The sequence below is a fragment of the Grammomys surdaster genome, unplaced genomic scaffold, assembly GCF_004785775.1.
Source record: "Grammomys surdaster isolate TR1022 unplaced genomic scaffold, NIH_TR_1.0 97, whole genome shotgun sequence".
Classification (NCBI taxonomy): domain Eukaryota; kingdom Metazoa; phylum Chordata; class Mammalia; order Rodentia; family Muridae; genus Grammomys; species Grammomys surdaster.
Window position 1 is genome coordinate 17,885,441 of NW_021604576.1, and position 15,493 is coordinate 17,900,933.

Consider the following 15,493-nt stretch of genomic DNA (forward strand, 5'->3'; position numbering starts at 1 on the left):
GGGATCTAGGTCCAGCCCCTGATGTTTGGCTGTGGGTCTCTGCATCTGCCTCCATCCACTGCTGGATGAAGCCTCTCAGGAGACAGTCATTCTAGATTGCTATCTACAAGCATAGCAGAGTGTCATTAATAGTGTCAGGGGCTGGCATTCCCACGTGGGATGTATCTCAAGTTGAGGCAGTCATTGGTTGGCTGTTCCCTCAGTCTCTGCTCCATCTTTATCCCTGTACATCTTACAGGCAAGACAGATTTTGAGTTGAAGGTTTTGTAGATGAACTGATGTCCCCCTCCCTCCTCTGGAAGTCCAGGCTATGAATAAATAAAGCTGCTAAGAAGGTAGTTGAACAAGTGTCTTCGTGAGATGGTGGAGCACCTTTTGGGTATATGTCTAGGAGTGGTATGCCTAGGTCTTACAGTAGAGCTAGTCCCAGTTTTTTGAGAAACTGCCAAATTAATTTCCAAAGTGGTTTTAAAAGTTTGCACTCTCACCAGTAATGGAGGACTGTTCTCATTCCACATCCTCTCCAGCATGTGCAATGGCTTGAGTTTTTGATCTTAGCCATTCTGATGGGTGTAAGATGGAATCTCAGGGTCATTTTGATTTGCGTTTTACTAAGGAAGTTGAACTTGTCTCCAAGTGCTTCTCAGACATTAAAGATTACTCTGTTGAGAATTCTCTGTCTGTCTCTGTACCCCATTTTTAATTGGGTTATTTGGTTTCTTCATATCTAACTTAAGTTCTTTACATATTTTGGATATTAACCCTCTGTCAGATGTAGGGTTGGTGAAGATCCTTTCCCAATCTGTAGGCTGTCATTTTGTCCTATTGACAGTGTCCTTAGCCTCACAGAAGCTTTTCAGTTTCATGAGGTCTCATTTGCAGTTGTTGATTTAGAGCCTGTGCCATTGGTGTTCTGTTAAGAAAGTCTACTCCTGTACCCATGTGTTCAAGGCTACTCTCCACTTTCTCTATTAGATTTAGTGTATCCAGTTTTATGTTGAGGTCTTTGATCCACTTGGACTTGAGTTTTGTGCAGGGTGTTAAATATGGATCTATTTGCATTTCTGTACATGCAGACAACCAGTTAGACCAGCACCATTTGTTCAAGATGCTTCCCCCCACCCATTGTATGGTTTTGCCTTCTTTGTCAAAAGTCAAGTATCCTTAAGTGTGTGAATTTATTTCAGGGTCTTCAATTCTATTCCATTGATCAACCTGTATGTTTCTATACCAATATCATGCAGGTTTTTTTTTTATTGCTTTGAAGTACAGCTCGAGATCAGGGATGGCGACGTGTGTGTTTTAGGAATAATTTGTAAGCTGTGATATAATTGCTCTCAGGAGTGATGTCTAAACTAACCCTGAGGACCAGTATATTTAGCCTCTGCGGTCATTCGGGACCATCACACAATTTTGGAGCTGTTTCTGTTGATTGTTTTTGGAAAATATTTGATTTGATCATTTATAATAGACTCAGTTCACAATTATATTCTATTCATGGAACCATCAAATTGTTTTTTATGCATGCTAGTAGTTCAGGAGAAGTGATGTTGCCAGCGTGGGAATATATGTTGATATATTAATCACAGCCTCCAGAGGCTTTCCCCTGAGTCTCCAAATAAGCTGAGCTGTAGCGCGCCATAAAGTTCCCTACCAAGTAATAACCTTAGCTGCCTAAATGCTTTATCAGTTTACTCCAGGTCTCCAAGCTGCTGAGTGCTAGAGAAGTGGCTTTGTGGCTGCACCTGTCACTAGTGAAATGACACTTATCACTATTACTGGGGAATTCAGGGTTCCTTCCCTTTTGTGGGTTCTTGGTCTCATTAATAAAAAGATTTTTAAAATGGACTCGGGGCCAGCAAGATAGCACAGAGTGAAAGACACTTACCACCTGACAACCTCGGTTTGATCCCTGAGACCCACTTGATGGAAGCAGAGAACTGAGTCCTGAAAGTTACCTTCAGACCTCCACACCTGTACCATGGTGCGCACACACATACACACACACACACACACCCGCACACGCGCGTGCACTTGGGTTGTTTAAGAACAGACTCAGAAGCTCAATGATCATTTTATTAGAGTCTTAGAGAAAAGCAACTGGGTAGGCAAGCTGTCGATCGTAGAAAGTGCTGGAGAGAGAAGGGGGATGGAGAAGAAGAGAGAAAGCCGTGCCTTTTTGAGATCTATGAAAGCCTCTATGTTCAGCATTGGCATTGTGTTACACTGGGGTGTAGGGGATGTCAGAGATAGTGAAAATGTCTAGAGAATCAGTGGAAGCATTCTCCAGACAATGGGTGGGTCAGTGAACTGGGAGGAAATCCCCCAAGGTGTTAGGCCCCAGGCACATGGCCCTTTATAGGACATTTCATGGCACACGTCCCACGTTTGTACTTTACAGGCTTCTTTTTACACATGCTCTCTTTGTTAGATGAAACCCAGGTGGAGAAAGGCTTCCAGTCTTTCTGTGCCAACTGGCTTCATTCATACATTAATCTTGGTGAAGCGATTTATACTTGCCTACCAGATCACCTCACCCTCACATTAAGGGCGAAGTGGCAGCTTGCCCTTCTAGGAACCCCCATTCAGCCAATAACAAGAGGGCCTGGTATCTGCAGCCCTGGTGGCATAAACTGCAGAGCATGGATATGTTGAATGTGTCCCCGCTCTTCTGCCCCAGGACAGCATCTGTGAATTTCTACAAGCTAGTGGGGTTATCCAAGCCCTGAGTTGTAGATGGGAAATTACTGGGACTAGATTTCTCCCTTATTCTACACCTGGTTGACATCAAGTCAGATAATTACATAAGTCCTATGTATTAACTATTCTAATTTCTAGAACAAGACAGAATCCCAAAAGAATTGTTCCCTTGTGGCACAGCAGAGGTAACTTTATATTCCTTCTTTAAAACAGTAAAGTCATGGTTCCCTTAACAGCAGGTTTGCTTTGAGAAGTGTGTCGGCCAGTTTTACCATGTGGACCTCAGTGTGCATTTACACAGCCCGCACACACTCAATGATGTCATCTTCTATAAGTGGTCTGAATTTTCATTAGATACATGTTATTCTACATAACTTGCAAAGTCACATAAAAGAACAAACACAAATGCTCCCTTTAATTTAGCTACAAAGACACCACTTACCTATATCAGGTACTTTAGTGTGTTGTTCCAAACTGTTTTTATCCTAGAATTCTAAATTCAAAAGCAATGCTGTGCACTGATTATACTGAAGATCTTGATGGCACTTGGAAATAGCAGCACTAATCAGACATCATTTTATAGGGCAGAGCTCCTCTTTCATGTTTTCCCTCCAGGGTCCATTACTCAGCTTTTACAGATATGTGTGGACTCACCAGTATCCTTTATCAGGAGGACACTTCTGACAACCATCATTTTCATTCCTACAATCGATTTAAAAGGAAAAAAAACATATTGGATGGACTTGCAAAGCCTTTGCAGCTCCTGGGATCATAAAAGAAAGATTTTCTCTGTACAGATGGTTTTAGTGTTAGATCCACTGACGGTGTCTGGTTACTTTGAAGGTTATACCTAACGTACAATAAGCCAAATTGATGGGTACAGGGACGGCTTCCTTTTCCCAGTCTTTACCCACAAGCCAAACAATACACACTCCAGCAAAACTCTAATTCCATCCAAGTTCCTCCCTTCTCTTGTTCTCAACCAAAGTTTTCCCTCGGCCTTTCCTTCTAGTCCCCTCACAAGCCCCCAAAAGCAGCGTCTGTTCAGACTACTGGGCTCTGGCGCGAGGTTCTCAAGAATGTTAGTTCTTATTGCCCTGTGGAGGGAGGGGGTTTCCACGTAGGGTTGGGGTAGACTCCTCACACATAGCCGGGGTTAAGGAGGTTCTAAAACACAGAAAGAAAGACCAGGTGCGACTTAAGGGGTTTCTTAAGACTCTTGAGTAGTACCATCCACCTTCCTTACCTTAGAATAGGAAGTATTTAGTAAGCAGCTGCTGAATGCAATTTGGATTACAAAATGGGTCTTTCGAGCTTTTTATCTTTCCCTATATAAGATAATAGCTTCCTTTAAAAGGGAGACTTCCTTGAATCCCTTCAGATCTTCTGTGTCTTTTGGGGAACAAGAACCCTATATAGATTGATGTGAATATTTCTGTGGCTGTCGGGTGGTCAGGGAACGAATGTTTACATTCTACTGGATCTATTTTACCATCTGCACCCAGCAATTGATGGCACTTAAGTAAATATCAATTGTGTTTGCTATCCGATTGAGTACAGGTGTGGGGCCGTGGCAAACAGTACCTTGGTCCTCCCCTGGTGTAGAAGATGTTAATACTGATAATGAGAATTTGGCTTCTTCATTTTCGATTTGGTCGCCTTGCTTCACTGAGTCATAACACCTGCTGCTAGGATAGCCACACCGCTAAGCCAGAAACCATCCTTCAGATCGCAGGTGACATTATATATTAATTTCTGGTTCCATTAGCAACTGATATTTGTCATATGCTTTCAAGAGCATGCTAAAAGCAAGTTAGCTTTGTCATTGACATGGAGATTAACTTTCTCTAACCCAGACTAGTGAAAACTGAATTGTGCCTCACCACATACAAGTTTTGCTTTCACTGTGCTCAGACCCTCCCATCTGTCACAGCACAGTCATTTGGTGTCTGATTTGGGGGCGGTGTGGTTGTTTCTCAGTGGTGTATGACCCACTTTTTCATAATACTTAATTCCATGTGTTTTTACTATACAAGTCAGAAGCTGACGAAAGTGGACTAAAGCCCCAGAAGGATTTTCTGAGACTTCTCGTCAGTTCTAGAACCACAATATAAGAAGAAGGTCTTAGCCCCGCAGGGTGTACGTTCACTACCAGAGAATGATGGGCCGGTTCCTCTAGTTTCTGGATAATGAGCCAGTGCACAGGTAACGATGCCTTTCTCACACTTGATTTCTTTTGTGTGCCAACTATTTTGCCGAACTAGACTTAAAATATTAACCACTACCTGCGTAGCTTCTCTGTTGGGCTGGAAGGAGCTCAGGAGCGTAGATATTTTCATTGATACTTTGAGACCTTAGTAACTTTTTCTTAAGAATCTGAAGAGGTTAGAAGCAAAAAGATACCTCTATTTTCTGTGTGTCACTAGCAGACATCCTCTCTGATTGTTAATTGATTTCGTTTGGTTTTACTGCTGTCGATGTAGTTGTCTGTGAGCATCAGTTACCTCACTCTGTCGTGACATCTGGATGATAGTTAAACCTTAATCAGTTTCTGCCTGGGGAATGGGCAACCAGTAGTGAAAGCAGACAGAAAGCTACAAAGAAGGGAAGGGCTAATGAAGGTCTGATGTTTCTTGCTAGACACTGGCCACTGCAGGCTAAAAGCAGACAGAAGCCAAGTGCTATTGGCGTAAGTTTGACAAAAGCCATTCCTCAACACCTGTTTTTATAACTGTAGGCTTCTGACATCACAGCTGTTAAGCAGAAGATTCTTTTAAATATTGTTGTTTCAAGACAAAATGTTGATGGTGTCACCTGTCCTAATGTCACTTATCCTGATTCACAGGAGAGTTTTTGGTGAACATTTATGTACCAGGGTCTGTCTGGCATGTGGCTTACAGCAGAACCATCTGCGCACTGAATTGTATACCACCTTAAGATTTGGAGCATGCCCAGAGATAAATCAACCTTGTTTTCCATGAAAGTCCTGATACAGAAAAAGAATGAAAGTATAAACAGTAACTGGAAAAAATGTCACACATTTTAGCCACTTTGCATCCCTTGTTAGGACAAACCCCAGGCTGGGTTTTTACATTCGTGAAGCTGTGCGGTAGGTGGAGCAGTGTGGGAGGTTCAGAAAAAGTAGCGGTTAGAATAAGATTTTCCATTTATTGCCCTTTGTGCATGGCTAAAAATAAGATTCATACAAATCAGAATGTGTAGTGCAAGCAAAACCATTCTGTTAATTCTGATGACTGGCCTGCCCACATCTTTGCATCTGTCTGATAAGTGGTACATTAGGAAATAAATGTCTCTGTTTAAATAGCAAAGGCAACCTAGGTTTTTTTTTTCTATTTGTCTACACATGATAGTGGGTCATTTTTCCTCTTCCAAAGGAAGAAAGTCATAATTCACACATACACGAATTGTTTTGGTGACAGAAGTGGCGAGATCCTTGACTCTGTCTAAAAAGTACTGGCCTCGTTTGAAAGGTCATTTTACAGTATCCATCTTCAAGGCTTATTTCTAGAAAGTTATTTCTTATGACTGCATACAGTAGTGAGGAGAGGGTCACTTAGCTGTGTTGGAAAGTGGAGGAGAACATGAACCAACGCACACCTGTCCTGGGGCACTTTCCCTCAACACGGATGATGGAGGAGCAGTTGACCAAGTAAAAACTCCCCTTCATCTGGCTTCAGAGTCTCCTGCAACCACAGTAAGTGATAACGTCTCCATCTGTGGCTAGACGAAACACCAAAGAGAAGTGTCGGCAGTGTTGACAGGGAAATTTGTACCTCAGTGATCCCAGAGTTGGTGCTGTCCCATTCCACCGCCTGAAGAGCGGTGGCATTTCCAGAGAAGGAGTGTCTGCAAGCACACCGAGCTTTTCAGTTTGATGCGGTCCATGAAATAGATGAGTCAAGATGCCCTCTTCATGAGACATCTTTCAAAGGCAGTCATTCAGAAGCCTCAGCAATGAGGGCGGCAAATCGCACTCCTCTGACGGTGGCAGTCCTCCTGCACTGCACCTGAGGCCAGAGCTGTGGGAGACGACAGACCCCTGCACAAAGCTTAGCCAGGAGACTGTGGACCTGGGTCCGTCCGCTTCTACCCCTAGACCTGAGCATCTTTATCTGAAAATGGGAAAAGGCTCAGTACCTGCCCCATCGGGTGCCTGTGGGATTTGATGAGGTAATGATGTAAGACACAAAGCCGGAGCTGTGCGCAGTGAGCTATGCTGGTGCCGCTCATTCATGCTCCCGCATCCTGAAGGTGTGCCGGAGCATGTCAGGGCGTTTGAGGTTCTCCTGTATGTTTAGAGTAGAAATTTTAGGATTTAATACACAAAAGCTCAACTTCTGATTCTGCATTCCTCATTTAGAAGGTGAGGGCATTTATAGAGCAGTTTTTTTTTTCTTTTCTTCTTTTTTGTAATAGCCTACTAACACTGCCTGTCAGGTTATTTTACTTTGTAATGACATGGACACGGTGTGCACTCCTTCCTTTGTAGATTCATACTGAGCATATTAGGTTATTTTTATCCTCACACTATGCTTTTCATTTAAACACGGATATTTCGGTTCTGACATCTGTGTGTATTCGTTGTAGTACCTGCTGGTGTACATTAGGAAAAGCGACCACGCTAATGTTGTAATCAAGCAATCTTTTAAATATTTCAGGTAGGAACTAGCAAAATTTCAGGAGCAATTAGCTTCCATTGTAGTGTTGCTCCCTAGTGAAAACACTGCATATGCAGTTCTGGGTACCGATTTATCCTTGGGATGGCCAACGCTAACAGGCAGAAGAGAGTCAGCGGTGCGTTCATTTTCATAGTTTTTTAAACTATTTTCTATTCTGTGTATACTTGCCCTGCTCAGTCTTTTTCTTCCCAACAAAGATTTCGATTACAAGTTAAATATATTAATCGTTTCATAATATAAGGGTATAGCTATAAGCAGCACATAATTCGTGGTCACCCTTGCAGAGCCTTGGGATTGGACAGTGAGAGTTCAGATGAGACTTTGCTTCAGCCTCCTCTGTGACCTTCTGGGCTGCTGGTTCTCATTTATCAAATTAAAAGAGAAATCGTGACAGTACCGTGACTCTGCCTCACCTGGGACCCGACGGGAGTGATGGATGAGAGCAATAAGCCGGGAAATTACAGCGCAGAGGCAGCGATGGTTCGCTGTGAGCAGTGAACATGGTTTGCCAGTCTGCGTTTTTTTTAACTACAGAATCCCTTTTCATGTGTATTCTGCCACCCCAGGTACCAAGGTTGATTGTAGCATACATATTAAGATCAGCAGATTTTCTGGGGTTTAGTGTTAGTACCTGGCAGTCTGTAGTGGGGACAGACATTCCTCCGGTTAAGGACCAAGACAATTTCCCTTTTCTTACAGCCATATCCTGTCCCCCACATTGTATCCAGACCGTGCTATGTATGGTTTTGTTTTTCTCTTAAGAAAATGGAAGAATCCTTTTACTCAGAGCAAATCCTTCCAGGTGACTTTCAGAGTTCCTAGCATTACAGCATAACTTCAGCACACATGCACACACATGGAGACACACACATACACATGGACACACACATGCACACACATGGACACACATTCACACATGCACACATGCATACACATGGACACATATGCATACACATGGACATACACATGTACACACATGCACACACACATGCACACAAATACACACACAGGCATACATGCATAGGCATGCACACACATGGACACACAGGCACACATGCATGGACACACAGGCACACACGCACACACATGCACACCATTATCTTTGCCAGCCTCACTGCACTTTGCCACCGAAGCTTCTGTGAGAATTATAGACTGGAAAAGGTGGTAAATTAGACTCTGGCTGTGATTTCCTACCTCACCTTTGGGAGGAATGACAAAGATTGTGAAATTCATCCCGTTGATACATTCTACTTCTTTGTACATAACATTGGTTTTAACCTGTTCTTCATGTGCAGTTTGAGGGTAGTGGCTAGGCTGAGCCCATTATTCCTTCCTTTGGTTGAATAATATAAAGAATTTGCAATGGAGATTTACTCTAATGATGTATTTTAAGTGCATGTCCGAATTGGTAGTTTAATGCTCTCAGTCATGAAATGCTTTGGAGTTTATGGCTAATGGATAAATCCTCAGAAAAACTGAAATTTTCAATAAGATTGACATTTGGAGTACGAAATATAAATCTAATGAGAGCATTTCAACCAAGACTTGTAATTAGGGGCTGAATAGAGCACATTTGTTCATGCGTGCTGCAGTAGGGCACTGCGGAAGGTGAAATTGCATGCTCTGCTGTGAATGAGTGAGGAAGGCCAATGTATCAGTGTCAGGCCGTGACACCAGAGTATAAATGACACTGTCACCAAGTGCTGCACGGGCTACCAAGGGAATTCCACTCAAGTAAATTACATTACTTAGACAGACCTGAAGGCGTTGTGCTGGAATGAGAGCAGCAGAGGAGAAGGCTCTAGGCACAAAGCAGAGGATGTTGCCATATAGCCAACCACAGGATACACGTCACTGGCTGTGGGACCTGGAAGGGTCAATGGTCCGTTCTGTTGTTAGCTTATAGATGTGACAGACATGTAGAGTCAACCATAAGGTATGAGTATGAGTTGATTTCTGTGATCTGGTCAGTGTTGGGTTTCTCGTGTTATTTGCACGAGTTGGGTAGCGATAGGGGATCAACGTACATTTATCATGATTTTATTTTCTCTGTTGTAAGAATCTAACCCTTGCCCTCCTCAGTAATACTGTTCACCTCACTTCCAGCCCCACTGTCATTAAACACATGGTAGCCATGATCAGGTAGAAGATGTCTGTCATCCCAGCTACTGGAGAGACTGAGGCAAGAGGATTGCGTAAGAACTCTTTTTCTCATAGCATGTCCTTTTGTCCCCCTGCAGTAGAGTAGGACTCTGTGGGTTGATCTGTCTTAGCGTTCTGGGCAGGAATTGGGAGAGGAGGGCAAACATCAGTGATGATACCGTCTCCTCGCTTACTGAACATGAGATGGTCTCCTTTTGTCTGGTTCGAGTCTGGATGCCAGTCCTTGAAGAAGCCAATCACAGGGACTCTGGAATCAGTCACTTAGTCCTTGGCTAGGAACGAAATGTGCCCCAGAAAGAGTAGTCTGAAACATCAGGGTGGCTTTCTCAGGAATGTACCACATTTTGTCCTTCTCGAAACACCCCTTAACAGCCTCTTGGGGGATAAGCTGCATGGGCTTTGCAGGTTAGCTCCACACAATTTAAATGGCAGGTGTTCCACCATCTTCCTAACACAGAGCACATTAGACATCAGAGGTGGTACTCAGATTTGAGTTTTAGTCTTCCCTAAATAATGCTGTGTCACAGGCAGAATTCCATCTGTGTTTTGTAGCCATAGTTATAGACTTTATTTGTTTAATCATGGGACTAAGGAAAGCCAACATACTTGGAAAACTAGGTTTGAGGGCAGGAAGAAGAGAATTCAATTAAATATGATGTATTTTCTATTTTATTCAAGCATACCCACTTTTAAAATATTTCAAGGGGCTCTGGTGCAGCTCAGTGATAGACATGCAAGGCCCTAGGTTCCATGCCCACTATGCATGGGTGTGGCTGTCAGTCTGTGATTCTGAAGTGGCATCTGTGAAGCCTGGGCTTACAGAAAACCGCTTACTCATCAGCTGTATGGGAAGTCAGCCTTGCCTACACTGGCATGTGCCTGTTTCCATCAGATTTCACTTCAGGTCACGTTGTATCTGTGTTCCTTCCGTCCACATCAGTAAGGGAATTGTATGTGTGTCTTGGTGTTTACTACTAAGTTACTACATGGCTTTTTTCCTGGCTCCTTGGTGACAGCCTGCTATCGAGCTACAACTCCAAGCTCTTGTGAGCTGAACCCTGGTGAAAGAGCTTTGACAGCATCTAAAGTGTTTTTTAGCTTCCTCTCCATTCTGAAGAGCCCCCTTTGTTCTAACCGCCCCACCCATGTCTACTGTTCTCTCTTCCTCTTCTTGCATTAAGATTGGAAAGGGAGCTGGGGGAGCTCCTAAGGAGGAACAGGTCTGTGGAGGATTGTGAGTACTCATTCAGAAGCTATTCTTAGTTCTCAGAAATATAATGAAGCTGGGCTTTGTGTCCCGCTGAAGCTCCCATTAACGATCCCACTACCTGCTGCTACCTGATTGTTTTCCCCAAGGACACCTAGTGTTTTCTCCCTAATATTCTGAATGGACTGGCTTCTAAGTCAGGTACATCTTGCAAGGCAATGAGTGCTGTCGCTGTGATGGTTCACTAGCGAATCCTCAGTTGTTTTCTGAAGTCTGCTTTAGCTGCGCTTTCTATAGACCTGGGTTCACCATCAGAAGGCAGCCTGCTCACGTCAGCACCCTACCTACATTGTCATGCCGGTGTTTGCAGCTGACACCTGCTGGCTTGCTCTGCTGTGTTCCTGGGTTCCCACTGCTGCAGATGAGAGGAAAAAATGCAAACAACAGAGTCCCTGCACCAGAGATCCCTTAGCCATATTCCAGTGGACAGTGAAGTCATTGTTCAGAGATGACATAAGGACACAAGCATTTAAACAATAAGCCCTCTTGTGAGACGTGGTGAACTAGGCACTGCAAACATTGTGGAGTTCTCTGTCTTGGGGGAGGCAGTTTCTGCATGAGTTCCAATGCCTGTTCCCTTCTTAACAGCCCTTTAGGAGGGAAAAAGTCACTTGTCTCACCATAGCATTCAAGCAGTTTCTGATCTAAGGAGCGCTAAAGTGCATTCCTTTATATAAACCACACACTATATAATTTATAGAAATCGCAGTGTTCCATTGAATTGGAGCGCCCCCTCCCCTCCTTACCTGAAGTGGAAACTCCATCTGTTTGGTAAAAGCCTTCTTTCTTTGAAATTTCTTTTTACAGGGTGCGTGTGTGTGTCTGTGTCTGTGTGTGTCTGTGTGTGTTGTACACACACATGCACATGTCACTAAACACGTGTAAAAAGGTCAGAAGACAACTTGGAGGAGTCAGTTCTGTCCTTCTCCCATGTAGGTCATGGGAATTGAACTCAGATTGTTGTTAGGGCTGGCAGCAGGTTTGTTATTGAGTATCTCACCCACCCTTCTTCTTTCTTTGAATAATATTTATTTCTTCCAAATGAAAAAAAAAAGATCCTTTAGTTTTCTTGGATTCAGAATGAGGCTTTAAGGCTTGATAAAATTCTCTGAACACCTTGGCACTGTTGAAGCTTGGGAAAGGAGGAGGCCTGCTTTGAGTTTATTTTATTGTGAACTCATTTTTATTTATTTGTTTTTGTTTTTGTTTTTTGCATTGAGCCTTTAAGGGAGGCTTGGTATATAGATATACACCCTTGTTAATTCGAACCAGTATCTCGGGCAGAACCCCAGAATTGTCTCGGTTTTGATGTTGAGTATATGTCTTTCCGTGGCGGTGGAGGGCACGGTGCATAAGTTGACTGGCCAGAGGTGTTCTGTCACAGTATTAAATGTAGGATTAAACTTTTAAAATTGCCAGTTTGATGTGTTTGTAGATCACTGTATACGGCACCATTGCAGAATCCTCCTAATTGAAGAAATGTTTCATCTCTATCTCTGTTGACAGGAAAGATCGACTCCTGATAATTGCTTTGCTTAAGTGTCTGATAATATGCCAGGAATGAGCGCATTCTGTGTTAGGTCATCTTTAATTATGCATGTACCACCTGTCAGCTCTAAATCAGGATAGATCAGATCCTTGCAGAGTCACTTTGGGGAGGGTCGGAGAGAAGCCAAGGTGATCTCTTTGAGAAACAACAGAAATAGTAGCAAGCATCTCTCATCACCTGCAGCTCCCTGAGAGAGCCTTGGGGGCATGGCTCTTGAGGAGGCACCAGCCACTGACTGGTACAGCTGAGAAAATCCACAATCTCACCCAAGCAAGATAAATTACCTCGGAGACAAATGACGGAGAGCGTGGAAGTGCCCCCTCCCTCCCGCCTGCCATCTGTGGCATTTCCTTTTTACTCCTTCTCATCCTTGTAAATGAGCCAGGGAGAAGCTCAGACACATTTTTATAAGCTACGTGAGGACAGGAAATATGATAATGATGTTAGATTTCATACATTTGGGGGATTTTTTTTTCAGTAGTTGGTTGGCTTTTTTTAGAAGGACAAATGTGGGTGGGAAGAAATGCTTGCTACCCTCTGTCAGCTTTCAGTAGTTTTAGTCTCACTTTTCAGGGTTGTTTGGGACTTTCTGGAGGGATGTTTAGGGTTCTTACCGAAAGTTCTGTTCTCTCTTCGAAAGGACAGGCTTCTAAGAGGTGTTTTTCTTTGTTCACCTGTAAGAGGCTTAAAGGCAGAGTGAATAAACGTTTACTCTTTCATATAATAGGTGGGCTTGGCTGACTGCAGAGTGACAGGCAGAGAAGGGGCAGGCGCAAGGAAATGACTGAATGTGCTTTTTCCCATGGTGCAGCTCTTGGAATGCAAAGGAAAGGTTCCAAGCCTGTCCCTTTCTCCAGGCTGAAATGGCTTTGCCTTTGACCGACTTTTCAAAACTCCTGAAATTCTCCACGTCAGCTGAACAGAGTTACAGAAAATTCTACCAGGTCAGCCAATGAGGGATAAAATTGACCTCCAGCCCCTCGGAGCATTAGGTCATGACCCTGAGTGCCTTTTCACCACCATTCAATGCCTAAGGTGACATTTGCTTTTCCCCCTGATCAGAAGGTTCTCTGAAGTGGGCATGCGTCCGGGTAGCACAGGGTGGGTCTGAAACTCGATGTCAAGTCCAGTATTTGCCATTTAGTGTGCGATTGAGCAAATAAAGGTTACACAGGACTGTCAGCTCCACACATTGCAGCCTTCCTTCAACAGCGACTGCAGCGTGCCCATCCCTGACAGAAGAGGATCTAAAGTTAAGTCCAGGAGAACTGAAGGAACGAACCAACAAGTAAAAGCAGTGCCACCATATTTTCTCCTCCCCGCTCGTCTTTGCCAAACCCTTTCCATCTGCCTGGAAAAATCGTGGCTCTCTCCACCTGCCTGACTCCTATTTTGAATGTTATCTCCTCTAAGAAGCATCTTTAAATTCATTCTTTTATAATTTTATACATGTAGATAATGCTCTTTGCTCAAAGCACACACACCCCTCCCCGTTACCCTCTCTTACCACCTCCTCCCTTCTTCTTCTCCGGTCCCCCTCCTACATTCATGCTTTTGTGTGCGTGTAAGGCACACTGCATTTAATTAGAGGTGAACACGGGTGAGATCATTTGCTTGCACAAGAGCAATGTGCCAGGGCTCATCCACTGAGGAACATGATTGCTATCTCCATGTAACCTTTAACTTATTGCATCTCCAATGAGAGGGGTGAGGCCTTATGAGCCTCCCGTATCCATGATGGAGAACTGGTGGGCCTAGCTTTATAAGGGTAGCCACTGCTGCTTTGAGTCCATAGGTGCAATGGCTATGTCCTGTCCCCTAGACAACATGTCTAGTTCTCTTTGTGTCCTCCAACTCTTACTTTCGTTCCACTTCCTCTTCCTTGGTGTTCTCTGAGCTTTGGTGGGATTGATATAGATACCCCGTTTAGAGCTGATTCAACGATAATTCCTTCTCAGCACACTGACCAGTGGTGGGTCCCTGCGTTAACTGTCACCCATTGCAAATTGAAGTGCCACCATATTTTCTCCTCCCTTCTCTGACCAAGGTTTAGAGTTGCTCTGATCTGTGGATGTAAATATAAATATTGGGAGTGCAGTTTAACACAGTGCCCAATTAGTAAGCTACCCGGTTTCATCTATGACCACCATAACCACGGAGTTTGACCAGCCTTGTAGAAGTAAGTATGAATTCCTCCTACAGGGAGGCACTCAAATCCAGTCAGAAAGTAGTCAGCTGTCCCCATAACAATGACGCCATTATTGCAATAGTGGACATCTTGCCTAGCAGTCTGGTGATGTAGTTCACAGGTTCACAGCTAGCTAAGACATTGAAAACTTCCTCCCCTAGTAGCACTATGCTAGCCTGCAGGCAGGAAGCTCCCAGTTCATTTCCAGCTTGATTTCTCTTTTTTTTTTCAAAATGTGTGGTGTCCTTAGCAATAGGGTCATATCATCTAACTCTGGTGGCACCAAAGAGGAGTGGCAAGAGTCATTGTGTTGTTTTGGGGGACTCTGGGAGCTCCCTGATCAACAACTCATGAGAAAGTACCCCAGACCTCCCACTGGGATTTTTGTCTAATAATCAATGTCTTAACATATTTTTTCTTCCTTTCTGGGAAAGAAGCCACCCATCACCAAGTACCTAACAGACTGCCTGGCTCTTTCAGTGTTGGTCATAGTATTCTGCAAAGTATCCTTTATGTTGCTTTCTCTGGGAGGAAAAGAAGATAGCATCTTAAATTGTGACCAGGAAGCTCCAGAGACCAGGCAATAATGTATGTGTCCAGAGTACTCAGGTTACATTAAGGATATTATGACCATACATTAGAGAGGGACAAACACACATGTGAGTGCTGCATACAGTGCACAGTGGAGGGATGATGGACTGGATTTGAGTGCCAGGACTGTTAGCCTGGGGAAGAGAGGGAGAATGGAGGCCACAGTGGCTGTGTTTAAATAGGTGAAAGATTTGCTTAAAAGACAGCAGAGATGGACATTATACAGAGATTTTTGGTTCAAAGCATGATTGTTTTGCACATAAAGCTAGCCTACTCCGGAACCTATGACTTTCTTTGGTAACAGTGGCTCTTGTTTCTAGAAAAAGAGTTATCTT

The 15,493-nt window shown here is 43.7% G+C and overlaps 1 protein-coding gene across 6 annotated transcripts in view; it reads left to right on the forward strand.

Annotated features, from left to right (window-relative positions):
• The window catches only part of Bach2 (BTB domain and CNC homolog 2), a 335,112-nt gene that overhangs the window by 185,637 nt on the left and 133,982 nt on the right, over positions 1-15,493 (forward strand). The window contains exon 1 of one of the 6 annotated variants that reach the window (XM_028780780.1): positions 4,811-4,905. The exons of the other annotated variants lie outside the window; for them this stretch is intronic. The gene's annotated coding sequence lies outside the window, so the exon portion shown is untranslated. Of the gene's footprint in view, positions 1-4,810; positions 4,906-15,493 lie in introns of those variants that run through there. 6 annotated transcript variants of the gene reach the window in all.